The 16,897-nt window shown below is 40.6% G+C and overlaps 1 pseudogene; it reads left to right on the top strand.

Annotated features, from left to right (window-relative positions):
• The first annotated feature begins 8,225 nt into the window (after positions 1-8,225).
• LOC763768 lies at positions 8,226-14,853 on the top strand (annotated as a pseudogene).
• The last annotated feature ends 2,044 nt before the right edge of the window (positions 14,854-16,897 follow it).

Here is a 16,897-nt window from a genome sequence, read left to right as displayed (position 1 = left end):
ATCTTTACAACTAGCCGAACAAATTTAAACATTATCAGTGCCCTAAAATGTAAATTATGCAAGGAAACCCGTTTACTTGTTAGACTTCACTGTCAGACACTATTGAGTGACTGACTGGCTTTTTCTTCTTTGGTAATAACATACATAAAATGAGCTGTAAAGGTTACATGAGCATTTGTCTACATCACTTCTTGTAATGGCCAAATTGAACTGAATGAATCTTTGCGCAGCATAAAACGTACGACCATTCGGTACAATGGTCTGAAAATCAGACTGTTACTTTAATACTGGCTCTATAGCTCTTAAGTCGATTCGACAACTAAAAGTCATTATTTTCCAACTTAAAGGCATTTTCAAGCCCCCCCCCCTTCTTTTTTATTTAAAGGAAGTTCTAAATTATTATTATCTTTCAAACGCCGTTGGAATTTAACCTTTTCATTTTAGTTTTGGTCTGCAAATGGGACATAGTATCTTAAAATCTATTCCATTGGTAAGTTTCTTCTTTTTTATGGTCAGAACGGTCACAAACATTCAGTTGGGAAAGCTTTGTGCTCGACACTGCTAAGTTTTATAGTAACTAAGGACTTTTGCTACTACTTCTTTAACTGGTCAGAATTACACACGCCTTTTCTCTTAGTCAAAAAGCAATGGGGACTCGACTTTTTCCAGCTTACATGACGTATGTTACATGACGTATGTTGCATGTCAGTAAAGGGTTAACTTTCAACTTCTTTGTTATTCAGTTTTGTGAATAGAAATATAATTTACGAAGTAAAAGAGGCTTCCTGGCTTATCTCTTTACAACTAGCCAAAGAATTGAACTCTATCATTTCGAGAAGAAAATGCGGAATGAAATGTAGAGAGGGACAGTGGCGGATCCATGGAGAGGGCCCGGGGGGCCAGCCCCCCTGGAAAAAAACATGTAAAAACACGTGATTTTTAGCTTTTTTGGGGGGATGGCCCCCCCCCCCTGGCGCTCAAGGGAGGGGGTGCAAATTTTTCAAATTGTCGAGAGCCAAAAACAAAAATGCTCACTACCTCCCCTATTATACTAAATCTATTAGGAATGAATCATTGTCAAAATCATTCAATAAATTGGGGTAAAAATTATTATTCCACCATTATGACCCACAGTGTACATGTTTACAAAGTCTTCTTTCTGGGGGGTCCCTGTTAAAAAGAAGTCAACGCGGTGTAGTGCCCCTGAGTAAGACGTTAATTTTCAGTCCTCTGAGAACAGGAACCAGCTCGGCCTGATCGACATGAATTTATTAATATGTATACATATTTACCGCGATGCATAGTTAAGTAAGAAATGGAGAAAGCAAGGAAAGAGACAAAATGGTATAAAATTTATATCCAAGTAGGGAGTAAAACGCCCCCCTTCCCCTCGGACGGAAGGGGAAAAATGGTTTTGGGACTTTGTTCTTAGTGGGGAGATCCCAAGCAAAATCAAAACTCTCAAACACATTTCTTGTTTCCATGGATAATGGAATAGCCTGACCCGTCAAACATTTCCCTTTAATTTGCCATTGTATATGTACGACGTTTGGGAGACACGATTAAATAGAGTACATTTGATGAAAGATATTCTTTCATTTATTGAATATGTGCTTTATATCAATATAATTTGACGTCTGCACCCATTGCAGGCTTCTTTCAGCTATGGAGAAGAAATAATTCCATATGAGATGACATTGAGGTTAAGACGACATTGCCTCGCTTAAATGTTGTAATTCATACAATACAGACAAGTTTGAAAATTCATGGACACTTCTAACCACATTAAAAACTATTGCTGTTCATTGCATCGCTTCAAATACTTAAGGGCATACCATTGTGTATGTGTACACTCCATCCATAATATCTTCTTTGTTATTTAGATTGTGACAAATAGAATTCACAAAGTATTAGACTCCGGCTTATCTCTGCACAACTAGCCGAACGAAGTATTGAACTCTATCGTTTCGAGAGATAAAAAAAAATTCGTTATATTAAAGTGTAATAAAATGTAGAGAGGGGTGAATCAAACACTGGAGGATTTTAAATTGTATATGCTCAACCGAGCGCATAAATACCATTATAAATAAGAAAAATTAAACGATAAAAAGCAACTCTTGTAAAAGAGATTTTACAATGACTGGCTATGGTACGGTAAAGATACAATAGGGACTTTTAGATTTACGTGGACTGATACGTGTGACGTCCATTCAAGGCAGTGCATTAAAAGGACGTCGATTGTAGCAATCCACGTTGTCGTTCGGCAAATCTAAAAGTCCCTAATGTTTGGCTCTTTATCGAACGTGAACCCGCTCAACAACTTGGTAAATGGAACAGGTTAGAGCCAGTATAACTGTGAATATACATAAACGCGGTTTGACAGTGACCAAGGTAAAGGTGGTCAGAATATAGGTCTCTGTTCTCAATTAATTTTCAACAACAATGAAAGGCTACCCATACGTGTGTTTGCGTGTGTGTGTGTGTGTGTGTGTGTCAGTGTGTGTGTGTGTGTGTGAGAGAGAGAGAGAGAGAGAGTGGAGGAATTATTATTGTGATCTTGGATGTAACACAACCACCTTCAGTTTTACAACTATTTTTATTGACCCTTTATACTGTGAGATTGGACGATAAATTTCTAAATATAATTGGTATAATGATAATACTCTCCTAATACCCTCAAAACCGCTGGATAGGAATATTATGTAGGCTAATATGGAAAGGATGTGGCGTTGACGAAGACATTCGAGGAAAGTAAAAACCTCGATTAAAAATGTTAAAGACCGTCAATACTACTGGGCCAGAAGGGATTAGACCACAGGTGGCTATCTCATTAACTCAGCTCTCAACTAACATAAGAAATAGAGGATCATGGGGACCAACAGGCACCGATTGGGGAAGTTTTCTATATAGAGGGAGCAAGTAGCTACAAGTAGGACAGTGGGGGTTTAAAGTTATACAATATCTACATGAAATAGTCAATTTCGTAAATTCATGGACAATTTTTAAACTCATTAAAAGCTATTGCATTAGCCAGCTTCTTCTGCTTCACGGTCAGAACGGTTACATACATTCATTTCGGGAAAGCTTTGTGCTGAACACTGCTAAGTTTTGTAGTAATTAAGGACTTTTGCTAGTACTTTTTTACCTGGTCAGAATTACACACGCCTTTTCTCTTAGTCAAAAAGCAATGTGGACTTGACTATTTCCCGCGTACATGACGTATGTTACATGACGTATGTTGCATGTCAGTAAAGGGTTAATGTACTTTATCATCTATGATTCCATCATGAAAGGCAGATATGTACATTGTTTGGAAAGAGAGCAAAACACCTTTCAAGTCTAGTGCAGATCAATAGAGTATTTTCGCTTGATTGGATGTGATTTCACACACAATTTCGCAATGTTAACCCACACTGTGCCATTAAAGCTCTTCTATACAGACCCTGCACGTAAACCCTATACTTTATCTTGCCTGGTATTCTTAGAGTTAATTTTCGGGGGGATTCCCCTTTTTGATAATGTGGCGCCTGTTCTTGTCACCGCTTCCAATTCAAAAGTGGATACCATTGTGTATGTGTACACTCCATGAATTTCAACCTCTTTGTTATTCAGTTTTGTGACAAAATAGAATTTACAAAGTAAAAGAGAATCCATGATGCCTTATCTCTGCATAACTAGCCGAACGAAATATTGATCTCTTTCATTTCAAGAGAAAAATGAATTCATAATATTAAGTTGAATAAAATGTAGAGAGGGGTGAATCAAACACTGGAGGATTTTAAATTATATATACTCAAACAAGGGCATAAATACCATTATAAATACGAACAATTGAAAGATAAAAAGCAGCTTTTGTAAAAGAGATTTTACAATGATTGGCTATGACACGGTAGAGATACATGCCCGGCGAATTCACAAAGGAGGTTTGTCGACAAACCTAGGTTTTCATGCGTCATATGACGCGTTTCGACGCGTTTTTACAAACCAGGTTTGTAAAAAAAACGCGTCAAAACGCGTCATATGACGTACATTCTATACTCTTAATCCTTGTCTTAATTTCAAAAAAAATATTTTGTCTGCTCCTTTTTCTTCCTACGTCCTCTTCCAAATTGGGGGGATCCCCCAACCCCCCCCCCCCCCCCCCCGGCTACGCGCCTGCATTCAGATAAACATTTTTTGATACTTGTCCGACCCCGTAAGCTCAGGGGTTTAAGGCAATAAATTACGGTCAGATAAGCATTCAGGGGCAGGGTGCTGGCAGGGTGCCGGCCGAGTGCCGACCGGTAACCTTACGGGCTCCGTCCGATGAGCAGGTGTACCGATGGCTCTCGGAAGGTGCCCTGTCGGGGGCCGGCCGGGGTCCTCAAGGCGCCCGACCGGGTGCCGTGCGGTGCACTGAACTACAGAGCGAGTCAGAAAAAATGTCCCACTTTTTAAAAGTTGTAATGTTTGAAGTATGAATATATAATCATGGGTTTCATGATATATCGTGATAAAGTTATCCTCCCAATACATCTAGGTACCATTTTCATTTGAATCTCTGCATGCATCACTGAATCCAGAAATGGACAATAAATACTAAATTGAAATTGAAATTGAATATCAGACAATCTTTACAAGACTGCCAGATCTCACTTGCGCCAAGTTACTGGGTGAGGAATAAAACAGTGCATTAAACAAACGCAGTCAGACACGCGCACACACAACCACACACACACATACACACACGCACACACACACACGCATATGCAAAGGCACACGCACACAGATGAGCATTCCATTGCCGACAAGGCCCACCCAAACTGTTACTTTTTGTCGGGAATTCTTGTTATCGTACGAAAAGTTGAGTGGCCGCTGTCCTCTTGGTGCGTATTGGCGGATGTTGTGCTTCATGATGATGATGATGATGATGATGATGATGATGTTAATGATGATGATGATGATGATGAAGATTAGGATGATGACAATGATGATGATGATGACATGATGGTAGTAGTGAATGTGTACAAAAGGGAAAGATTTTTAGGGTTATGCCACTTAAACATTCAGCGATCTTGATAAAAATCAATGCTCAATCAGAAAAGGGCTAATTATGAAACAATGGTCACCGTGTGTGTTGTGCGTGCATGTGCGTGTGTGTGTGTGCGTGTGTGTGTATTTGTGTTTTTTTTTTGTCTGGATAATTGGATGATTGAAAAAAATGGCTGTCTTTGTTCAAAACAATATTTTATTCCGCACCTAGCAACTTGGCGCAAGTGAGATCTGGCAGTCTTGTAAAGATTGTCTGATGTTCAGTCATGCAGGCAGAGATTCAAATGAAAATGGTAACTCAATGTACTGGGAGGATTACTCTATCAAGACGTATCATGAAACTCATGATTAAATATTCATACTTCAAACAATACAACTTTTAAAAAGTGGCACATTTTTCTGACTCACTCTGTAGGTGTCCTCAGGTATCCGCATCCCCTGTATTTAAAACTGCGTTGTACATTTCGAGATGCCCCCGTGAGGGACCCGCACGGGCAATATTCATTTTAAATGGCCCCGGACGGCAGACGCCTATATTGTTGTGCATATCACCCGGGGCTCTTGAGGGGCCCGTGAGGGCGCCGGAGGGGTACACGTACGGAACCCTTGAGCACCGCAAGGCGCCCGTAAAGATTTTTCATGAAAATTGACCCCCGAAATCGTGAGGGCCCGTCCGGGCATCGTCCGGAGCCCGCACGGGACCCGTAAGGTGCCCTACGGGCTCTTTACGGGCTTCCTACGGCCTAACGGTCAGATAAAAACGCCGGGAATATTGAGAGCAGCCAACTCGGCACCACGGTGCCCGTACGGCTTAAAAAAACTGTCCCGGCGCCCGTAGGAACTTTACGGCAGCCGGCTGGACACCGGCCGAAAATTCCCAAAATGTCTGTTTTTACTCGCCGTACAGGCCCCGGAGTGTATATGTGAAAGCCCCATTAGCAGGCACGTAGCCAGAGTTTGATGTTTGGGGGGGGGGGGGCACATACATGTAATCGATCGAGGTCTAAAAAAGGGGTCTAAAAAAGTTCAACCGATCTTGGAAATTTTGGGGGAGGGGGCACGTGCCCCCTCCGCCCCCCCCCCCCCCCCCCGTGGCTACGTGCCTGCGCCTTTGGGCCCCTGGTGGGGTCGAGGCGGCGGAGCCGGCCCCGGAAGCTCAGGGGTTTTAGGTGGTTAATTAAGGTCAGATGAGCATTTTATTTTTTACCTTATTATTTTGTGACACTGGCAGGTCACTATTTGGCGTGGGGTCCAGGGGACGGACCCCCAAAATCAGGGGTTTTAGGCATTAAATTACCGTCAGATGAGCATCTAAGGGCCGCCGTAGGGCCCTAGGTGGAATCCAGGGGGCAGAGCCGCCGAAAGCTTAGGGGTTTTAGGCATTTAATCACGGTCAGATGACCATATTTGTATGCCTCATTATTTTTTAACACTGGCAGTTAACTATTCTTTCTTTCTTGCTCTCATTCTATTTTATTCGTTTCGGTTAAATAAAATTTTGAGTGGACTATTAGGCTATTATTATCATTATTATTATTATTTCTCTTTAATATATTTTTTTCACAAAAAGTTTGGGGGGGGGGGGGGGGGGGGGGAGCGGTGGAGGGAGCTCGAGGCTCGCCGATCCCCGCCGTACCTCGGGCCCTGACATGTAGGAATCTCAAGAATCATATTTCTTGCCTGGCTGTAAATTTAAGAATTTGTCATTTTCCAACGAACACATACAAACGTATAATTTACTAAAAAATGAGGAAAAATTTCGGAAATTATTTGTAATCCACCGTTGTGGAATTAGAATAAACCGTGCGAATTTGATTTCCCCCAAGCCCCCCCCCCCATCAGTACACTAGTATCTCCTCTTTTCCTTTTTTCTTTCCCTTTCCTTCCTTCTCTCTTATTTTTTTGATTGGGGAGGGGGGGGGGGTCAACAGCCTGGGAGGCAAGGCCCTTTCGGCCCCCCTCCGATCTCCTTCTTCCCCCTTTTCTTTTCTTCTTCCTCTTCTTTCTTTCCCTTTTTCTCCCTTTTCCCTTTCCCTTCTTTTCCTTTCTTCTCTTTTTTTTTTTTTTTTTTTATTGCGGGGGGGGGGGGCAAGGCCCGCTCGGCCCCACCCTTGATCCGCGCCTGCTCCATCCTGCCCCTTCCTCCTTTCTGGAAAAATAATGTAACTGAAAACGTATACAACGCGTCATAAGTAGCGTCATTTTTAAATTTTTGTAATACCCTTAGGCTCTCTGATATCTCTCTCTCTCTCTCTCTCTCTTGATATTCATGGTTAATTATCTATCCAGTCTTTGTTATGATGCATACGTTTATGATGAGCAGAAAAACTATAAGATTAGAAGACTTGTCTTGATTTCTGTTATTTTCAAACTATCTAAACTCGTAAAGTGCATCTAATGCCTTTGAAACCTATAATAGAGCTCGCCTATTTTTAGATCGCATACGTTGGGTGCAAAGGTATAAAATGATAGCACTCAACCTACTGTGTGAATTCGGGCCACGATGTTTGAATAGTGTCAACGGAGCTGCAGGCCTAAACTTGAACATCATTATTTCCGTTCAGTCCCGTATTATTAGTTTATTGTGTTTGAAACAAGACGTACTCAATCTCAATCTGTACCGCTAACATTGCAATCATGGATATGGGCTGATTTCCACAATTTGTTTTTATTATGCCTTACATTACAACTTTTATTGGTGAGTATAGTAATACTCAATGTTTCTTTCTGAATTTCACGAGGACACAAGTGTGCATTTGAGTAAGGGAGGATTGTAAAATAAGGGGGGGGGGGGTCAGTGAAGCACGTACCGTTTAAGAGCCGTATTTTGATGTTTTATTTTGTTTTTGTTCTACCGTGTTTCTTAGCTTGTCTTCTTCTTCTTCTTCTTCTTCTCCTTATTCTTCTCTTTCTTCTTCTCATTCCCCTTTTCTCTTTTTCTTTTTCCTCTGCTTGTCCTTCTCCTTCTACTTCTTCTTCTTCTTCTTCTTCTTCTTCTTCATCTTCTTCTTCTTCTCTCTTTTTTTCTTCTCTTCTTCAAAGTTCTGCTTAATTCTTACCAATTATTTTCAAACAGATAAATCTAATCTGACTTTAATATACAGTATATTATATTTCAACACAAGCGTGACGAATATATAGGTAGGCCTGATAATAACTGTCTGGTGTTATAATTTGTGTTATTTTTTTTTTCAGTGTTGAACTAGACAATGGCTACTATCAGGACAGATGTGTCCATAGTTGGGAGCCAATGCGGGAAAACAAGTCTCCAAACTGCATTCGTCAAAGACAGATTCGGCTAAAATGGAGGCAACGTCTTGCATAGAAGTAAATGGCAAAAAGGTACGTTTACACAAAGTCAATGCAGCTGAACGATAGAGAAGTCAGAGTATGAATAAACAAAACAAACAAACAGATTAAAAAAAATTGTCGATGGGTCTAGCCATTAAGGGGGCACTGATGCATGGGGGCGGGGGATGGGGGCACTAGTCTATGGGGTGCAGGGGCGGATCCAGCCGGCGGCAGGGGAGGGGGCCCAATTCGCGCGGGGGGGGGGGGGGGTAGTGAGCACTCATTTTTTTTTTGGCCCTCGAAAATTTGTAAAATCGCATCCCCCCCCCTTGAGCGCCAGGGGGGGGGGGGGCAATTTCCAAAAAAAGTTAAAAATAATGTGATATTACACGTTTTTTTTTCCCCAGGGGGGGGGGGGGGGCGGGGGGCGGCGGCCTCGTGGATCCGCCACTGATGGGGTGGATGCATAGCACGCGGAAGAATTAGCCATCGAGCGTGGATGATCGCCCCTTTTCTCGTCTCGCGCTCTCTTTGTCCTTTCCCAATTTGTTGTTGTAGGGGTGGGGGCACAAGCCTTTGTGTCCCCCACCAGGCACGTAGCCACGGGGGGGGGGGGGGCACGTGACCCCCCTAAATTTCCAAGATCGATTGAACTTTTTTAGACCCCTTCTTTTATACCTCGATCGATTACATGTATGTGCCCCCAGAACATCAAACTCTGGCTACGTGCCTGTCCCCCACACCTGAGAAACCGGCACTTACAATAAAGTTTGGTTTACAAACTTTTATTTCAGCAATGTACATGGTAATTAAAGGGACATGTTGTTTGTTAATATTTAAAATCTCACTGCCTTCAAGTTTGAATAGGCTCCGACGATAATCTGATAAAACGGGAAAGAAAAAAAATCATTTTGAAGTAATTCGTCCCCCTCACCACAAACCGTCCTCTCTAGCAAAATTTGCTATTTGTTCATGTTTCTTTTTTTTTCCATTTTTTGCATGTACTCATGGTTACCTACATCCTGTAAAAATTTCAGAGCGTGAATATGCTTGGTTACGTAATACCGTAATCATCACAAAGCGTCCGCTCAGCGATTATAGGATTTGTCTGCACCACGAACCGTCCTCTGTTGCGCGCAGTACCAGAGCCTTCCATTCATTTTGTACACTGTCAGGTTGCGCGCAAGTAGCGCGTAGCGTGATCGCGCATTTTATCTTTTCCACGAACCGTCCTCTCTGTTTACATAACCAATTGTAGCACAAATACTCCAACTCAAGAAAATCTAAACACACTGTATAAAACTTTAAGACCTAAGCCTCCAAGTAGTCCCATTGATTTGTAATATAATCTATTCTAAAGTCTAACAATTACCGTTTGAAAAGTTGTATCTTTTAAACGCGTTTTCTGCAAAACTAACCTTCGCTTGGAAATGCGCGGAGAGGACGGTTTGTGATCCTCTTTAGCAAAATTTGCTGTTTTTTTTTCTTTTTCTTTTTTTTCATTTGTTTGCATGTATTCATGATAACCTACATCTTGTAAAAATTTCAGAGCGTGAATATGCTTGGTTACGTAATACCGTAATCATCACAAAGCGTCCGCTCAGTAATTACAGGATTTGTCTGCACCACGAACCGTCCTCTGTTGCGCGCAGTACCAGAGCCCAGGCGCGGATCCAGGATTTCTTAGGGGGGGGGGCCCAAATTTGAAATTATGCGAGCCAAATATTGGTACGTTATGGTAACCAACAGTGACGTAATGCGGGGGGGGGGCGAGTTTCCCCCTCCCAGGCTTTGACGTTTCATTATATTATTAGAGAAAGAAGACGATTCGTTGTACCGTTCTCGAAAATAATTCTCGTGTGAATTTAGTTTTTCCCCTCCCGCGCGAAGCGCGGAAAATTTTACGATTTATTAAATTATTAGAAAAAGAAGACGATTCGTTGTAGAGTTCTCGACTATTAATCCTTGTCTAAATTCAGTCCCCCCCCCCTCGACCCAGGTCGAAATTCCAGTTGATATCAGTTGAAACCAGTAAGGATTTCCAACTGGTATCTACTGGTTTGAACTGGTCTCAACTGGTCTCAACTGGTCTTAACTGGTACCAGTTGATACCAGTTGATACAATTTGGAAACCAGTAGAAATACCAGTTGACATCTGAGACCAGTTGATATTACCAGTTGATTTACCAGTTGAAACCAGTAGATGATTACCAGTTGATTTACCATTTGAAAACCAGTATGGTTACCAGTTGAAAACCAGTAGATGATCACCAGTTGATTTACCAGTTGAAAACCAGTAGATGATTACCAGTTGATTCCAGTTGAAAACCAGTAGATGATTACCAGTTGAAAACCAGTAGATGAGTACCAGTTGAAAACCAGTGGATGATTACCAGTTGATTTACCAGTTGAAAACCAGTAGATGATCACCAGTTGAAAACCAGTAGATGATTACCAGTTGATTTACCAGTTGAAAACCAGTAGATAATTACCAGTTGAAAACCAGTACGAATACCAGTTGATTTACCAGTTGAAAAACCAGTTCAATGTATCTTATGAATATTCATGATTTGCATGTTTTTCACAGAAAATATAATTATCATGATCTTTCAAGCAAATGTGACAATGCACATGCATTTTGTGATTTACATTTTCTTAGTTAATTATTGACAAATATATTACACATGTCTGATCATGTTTTTCATCTGATTTAAGACGTAAAATGAGATATAATGATATATATGTAATTACTAACCAGAAATAAAGTGTATAAATTTGTATATATGTATGCACGAACATTATATGGCAAAACACACAATACACATCTGTAATCTACTTCAAATGATCATTGTGATGGGGTAATTGCAAGAGTTAGTATATGTGGTCAAGTTGGTGGCCAAATGCTAATAATAATTATTGATTATCAGTTGATTGATTACTGGATAATCATCTGAAAAAATCAACTGGTAATTCAACTGGAAATTCAACTGGTAAATCAACTGGTAATTGAACTGGTAAATCAACTGGTAATTCAACTGGAAATTCAACTGGTAAATCAACTGGTAAATCAACTGGTAATTGAACTGGTAAATCAACTGGTAATTCAACTGGTAAATCAACTGGTCTCAGTTAGCGTTGTTTCAATTTCCATATTAAAAACCAGTTGAATCTACTGGTTTCAACTGGTACCAGTTGACTTACTGATTTTAACTGGTACCAGTTGCCTACTGGTTTCAGCTGGAATTCCGACCTGGATCCCCCCTCCTGCGCGAAGCGCGGAAGATTTGACGTTTTATTAAAATATTAAAAAAAGAAGACGATTCGTTGTAACGTTCTCGACCCTTTATCTTCGTCTGATTTCAGTTCCCTCCCCCTCCCGCGCGAAGCGCGGAAGCTTTTACGTTTCATTAAATCATTAGATAAAGAAGACGATTCGTTGTACTGTTCTCGACTTTTAATCCTTGTATAAATTCAGTCCCCCCTCCCCCTCCTGCGCGAAGCGCGGAAGCTTTGACGTTTTATTAAACAATTAAAGAAAGAAGACGATTCGTTGTACCGTTCTCGACCCTTTATCCTCGTCTGATTTCAGTTCCCCCCCCCCCCCCCCCTCCCGCGCGAAGCGCGGAAGCTTTTACGTTTCATTAAATCATTAGACAAAGAAAACGATTCGTTGTACTGTTCTCGACTCTTAATCCTTGTCTAAATTCAGTCCCTCCCTCCCCCTCCTGCGCGAAGCGCGGAAGCTTTGACGTTTTATTAAACTATTAAAGAAAGAAGACAATTCGTTTTACCGTCCTCGACTCTTTATCCTCGTCTGATTTCAGTTCCCCCCCCCCTTTCCGCGCGAAGCGCGGAAGCTTTTACGTTTCATTAAATCATTAAAGATTCGTATTACCGTTCTCGCCTCTGAATGCTCGTCTGAATTCAGTCCCCCCCCCCCCACCTCCCCTCCTAGTATTATTAGAGAAAGAAAACGAAGCGTTGTACCGTTCTCTATACCCTTAATCCTTGTCTGAATATCAAATACGTTCTTTGTCTGCTCCTTATTCTTCCTACGTCCTCTTCCGATTGGGGGGACCGCCCCCCCCCCCCCCCAACCGCCCCCCCCCCCCCCGCCTACGCGCCTGCGGTCAGATAAACACATCTTGATACCTTGTCCGACCCCGTAAGCTCAGGGGTTTAAGGCGATAAATTACGGTCAGATAAGCATTCAGGGGCCCGCCTTAGGGCCCCTGGTGGGGTCGAGGCGGCGGAGCCGGCCCCGGAAGCTCAGGGGTTTTAGGCGTTTAATTAAGGTCAGATGAGCATATTTTTGTGTATACCTTATTATTTTGTGACACTGGCTAGTCACTATTTGGCGTGGGGTCCAGGGGGCGGAGCCCCAAAAAATCAGGGGTTTTAGGTATTAAATTACCGTCAGATGATCATCTAAGGGTCCGCCGTAGGGCCCTAAATGGAATCCAGGGGCAAAGCCCCCGGAAGCTTAGGGGTTTTAGGCATTTAATCACGGTCAGATGAGCATATTTTGATGCCTCATTATTTTGTTTACACTGGCAGTTAACTATTCTTACTTTCTTGCTCTCATTCTATTTCATTTCTCTTTAAAATACTTTTTCAAGAAAAGTGGGGGGGGGGGCTCGAGGCTCTCGATCCCCGCCGTACCTCGGGCCCTGACATGTAGGAATCTCAAGAATCATATTTTTTGCCTGGTTGTAAATTTAGGAATTTGTCATTTTCCAACAAACACATACAAACGTATAGTTTACTAAAAAGTGAGGAAAAATTTCGGAAATTATGTCATTTCAGCAGTATTTGTAATCCACCGTTGTGGAATTAGAAATAAACCATGTTTGAATATGATTTCCCCAAGCCCCCCCCCCTATCATTACGCCAGTATCTCCTTTTTTCCCTTTTTCTTTCCCTTTCCTTCCTTCTCTCTTATTTTTTTTTTTGATTGGAGGGGTGGGGGGGGGGGGTTAACAGCCTGGGAGGCAAGGCCCTTTCGGCCCTCCGATCTCCTTCTTCCCCCTTTTCTTTTCTTCTTCCTCTTCTTTCTTTCCCTTTTTCTCCTTTTTCCCTTTCTCCCTTCTTTTCCTTTCTTCTCTCTCTTTTTTTTTTTTTTTTTTTGCGGGGGGGGGGGGGGCCAAGGCCCGCTCGGCCCCCCCCCCTGGATCCGCGCCTGCCAGAGCCTTCCATTCAATTTGTACACTGTCAGGTTGCGCGCAAGTAGAGCGGACGGTTCGTGGTGAAATTGCTTAGCGTGATCGCTGTTCCACGATCTTTGTACGTATAAGACGTGCAAATTTCACAAACCTCTAGGAAATGTATTACTATATAGTTGTTGGATGTTTACTAAATATAGTATTTTATTGTAGCACCAGTCTCATTTATCACCATTACTAGGTTGAGCTGGGAATATGGGATACACCAAGTCAAGAATTGTATGGAAGACTGAGAACGGCATTCGCATACCCCAAGACTGACGTTGTACTTCTTTGCTTCTCGTTTGATCAACCCGACAGTTTTGAAGACATCTCGGAGAAATGGATACCAGAGGTGAGACATAATGGTTCTCCGCAGTCAATATCCTAACGTAGATTAACAGAAATTCTTATCTGCAACCCGACCCTGCATGGACCAAACACTATTAGTCCAGTCAATCTAGCGAAATTTAGAGGGTTACCCACCACTAATTAGGCCTAAACCTAACCCTGACCCTAAACCTAACCCAAACCCCATTGCAAAAAAAAAAGACCTATCGCAATAATTACCTTTGACGAAAGAAAGCCAGGGGCAAATGTTGGCAGCCCCATTCCGGTTGATCTCATCTTATTGAAATGTTAACAAGTCTTAAACATCATAAGCGTTATAGGGATTGGTGACCTTTTAGTAAATAGCTTATTACACCTTGGGGCATGATATCTTAGTAATGTCCCTAATAAGCATTTTTTCCCTAATCAATATGTATAATTGTAATAAATGGGACCGTCAATACCTATAAAACATTTAATGAAGTTGGTAGACGAAGGGGACTGTGGTAAAAAAAGGTAACCGGTTTTACTTAATAGGTTTCCTTTGCTTGGCATGAAAGGAATATCAAAACAGTTATGAACCGGAAGTGAATATAATTATGGCTGTCTGAAATCAAGTCAGTAGAAGCAAGTATATACAGATCATAATATATATTTTATCAATGGTCTGTACGTTTTTGTAAATCCCTTTTTTAATAGGTGAAGAAGTACCTCCCAAAGGCACCTATCATTTTGGTGGGGAACAAGAAAGATCTTCAAAATGACAAGGATACAATACAAGAATTGTTAAAGGAGAATCAGGAACCGGTAAAAACAGAGGATGCCCAGGTCCTTGCAAAAAAGATCGGCGCCATTCCATATCTAGAATGCTCGGCCAAGGAAAACAAAGGCATCACAGAAGTGTTTGAGACTGTAGCATTGGCAGGAATAAAACAGGATGAAAAGAAGAAGAAGAAGAAGTCGTCGAAATGCACCCTCTTGTGAATAAAAGAATCTTAGGTATATCTCGCAATTGGCTTATCTGGGGGGGGGGGGGTAAATATCGCTGATCTAACCAATATACGTCCTTCAGGAAGACATTTTTTTTCATGTATACTATTTTGATTCGTCAAGACGTTACTTTTCTATTCTCATATAAGTTTGTCATAAGCAGGGGGGCCGAAAGTTCCCCGAAAGTGCCCCTTTTAACATGGAAGAGTACCGTATATTACTTTGGCAAGTGCCCCTTTTCCTTTTAATAAGTGCCCCTTTTCACTTCTGATAAGTGCCCGTTTTATTTTGACATTGACCATTTTCGTTGTGTTAAGTGTCCCTTCTCATTAATGACCGCTTTTCACCTCAGAAAAATGCCCTTATATTAACATCTGGTAAGTGCCCCTTTTCATTATCTGTGGTAAGCGCTCTTTTTCATTTCGACACAACCCATATTTTCCCTTCGTATAATTGCCCCTTTTTCCCATTTCCTTTTTTCTTAAAGGCCGTTTCCCCCTTCTCATAAATGCCCCTTTTAAACTCTGATAAGCGCCCCTTTTATTTTGACACGTGTTCCCTTTTCCCTTCAAATAAATGCCTCTTTTCCTTATGATAAATGCCCCCTTTTCTTTTTAATAAGAGCCCTTTTCCCTTCACAAAAATGCCCCCTTTTCATCTCTGATCGATTCCCCTATTAAACACAGATAGGTGCTCCTTTTCCATTTTCATAAGTGCTCCTTTTCACCTCTGATAATTGCCCTTTTTGCTTGACAAGTGCCTCTTTTTATTTTTAATAAAGACACATTTTCCTTTTGATTAGTGCCCTTTTTCCTCTTTTATAAGAGTCCCTTCAATCACCTTTTAAGAAATGCCCCTTTTTACCTCTATTAAATGCCCCTATTAAAATCTGATAGGTGTCCCTTTTCCTTCGACAAATGCCTCTTTTCCATTCTCATAAATGCCTCTTATTTTCATCTCTGGTAAGCAAATTATTGGATGAACAAACTCGTAGATGGAAAATTCAGATATTGGATTGAAAAGATTGGAATTTTTCCAGATATTTTACGATATAATTTGAATAAGAAAGATATGAAAATGCTGTGTATACAAAATGGACTGTCAGAGTTTTATCAAAATCTTCTTGTTGCATGGTCAAAATTCAAATATTGATGTTTAGTTGAGGTAACAGAAATAGAAGAGGAGATATTATGGAAAAACAGTCATATTAAATTTGAAAATTCTATATTATTGTTTTCAAAGTGGTACGTAGATGGAATTTGTAAAGTAAAGCACGTGATTACAAATTGTAGTTGGAAAGACTCGATTCTGTTAAATAGTAAAGTTGGTATTCATCAATTATTATTTGAGTTCGAATACGCAAAATTGAAGAAATGTTTCCCATGCTATTGGTTAAATAAATTATACGTTCTAAAGAAGGTTCAATTAAGTAGTAAACAAAACGATTCATATGTAATCGAAGTAGCTACAGGGGATTTTGTTGATATATCTAGTTTCAAGACGAAACATTTTTATTTATCCCTCCTGAAACAAAATCTTCAAAAACCAAATGTTACACGTTGCTGGGAATATTACTTGAACTTTCCTCTTTCTTTTAATTGGCAGAAAGCATTCAATTTTAATTTTCAACAAATAGGAAATAATATGATAAAGCATGTTAATTTTAAAATATTGCATAATATATTTCCATCAAAACATAATTCATGCATATGGCGTATAATGGAAAATGACCAGTGTGATATATGTAAGAAACAGAAACTACTCATGTCTTGTTAAAATGTAAAAAGGTTAGAATTTTTTTGGAAAATCATTGAAAACTTATATTATAATTACTTTCATGAACAAATAAATATTAATAAAAAAGCATTAGTTATAGGTTTTTCCATTGAAAAAAGGGAAAACTTTGTGATAAACTTCATGTTAATTTTAGGACAATACATAATATACAAAATGTATATTACACTGCGGTGTGATGGTAAAGAGTTAAATAGTAAAAGTCTGTTCATTAATTTCAAATTAAAACTACGATATTACATAGCAAATAAACAAAGTAT

The sequence above is a fragment of the Strongylocentrotus purpuratus genome, unplaced genomic scaffold (genome assembly GCF_000002235.5).
Source record: "Strongylocentrotus purpuratus isolate Spur 01 unplaced genomic scaffold, Spur_5.0 spur5_scaffold_6, whole genome shotgun sequence".
Lineage (NCBI taxonomy): Eukaryota > Metazoa > Echinodermata > Echinoidea > Camarodonta > Strongylocentrotidae > Strongylocentrotus > Strongylocentrotus purpuratus.
The sequence above is the reverse complement of the archived record's forward strand: the minus strand, read 5'-3'. Positions and strand labels throughout refer to the sequence as shown.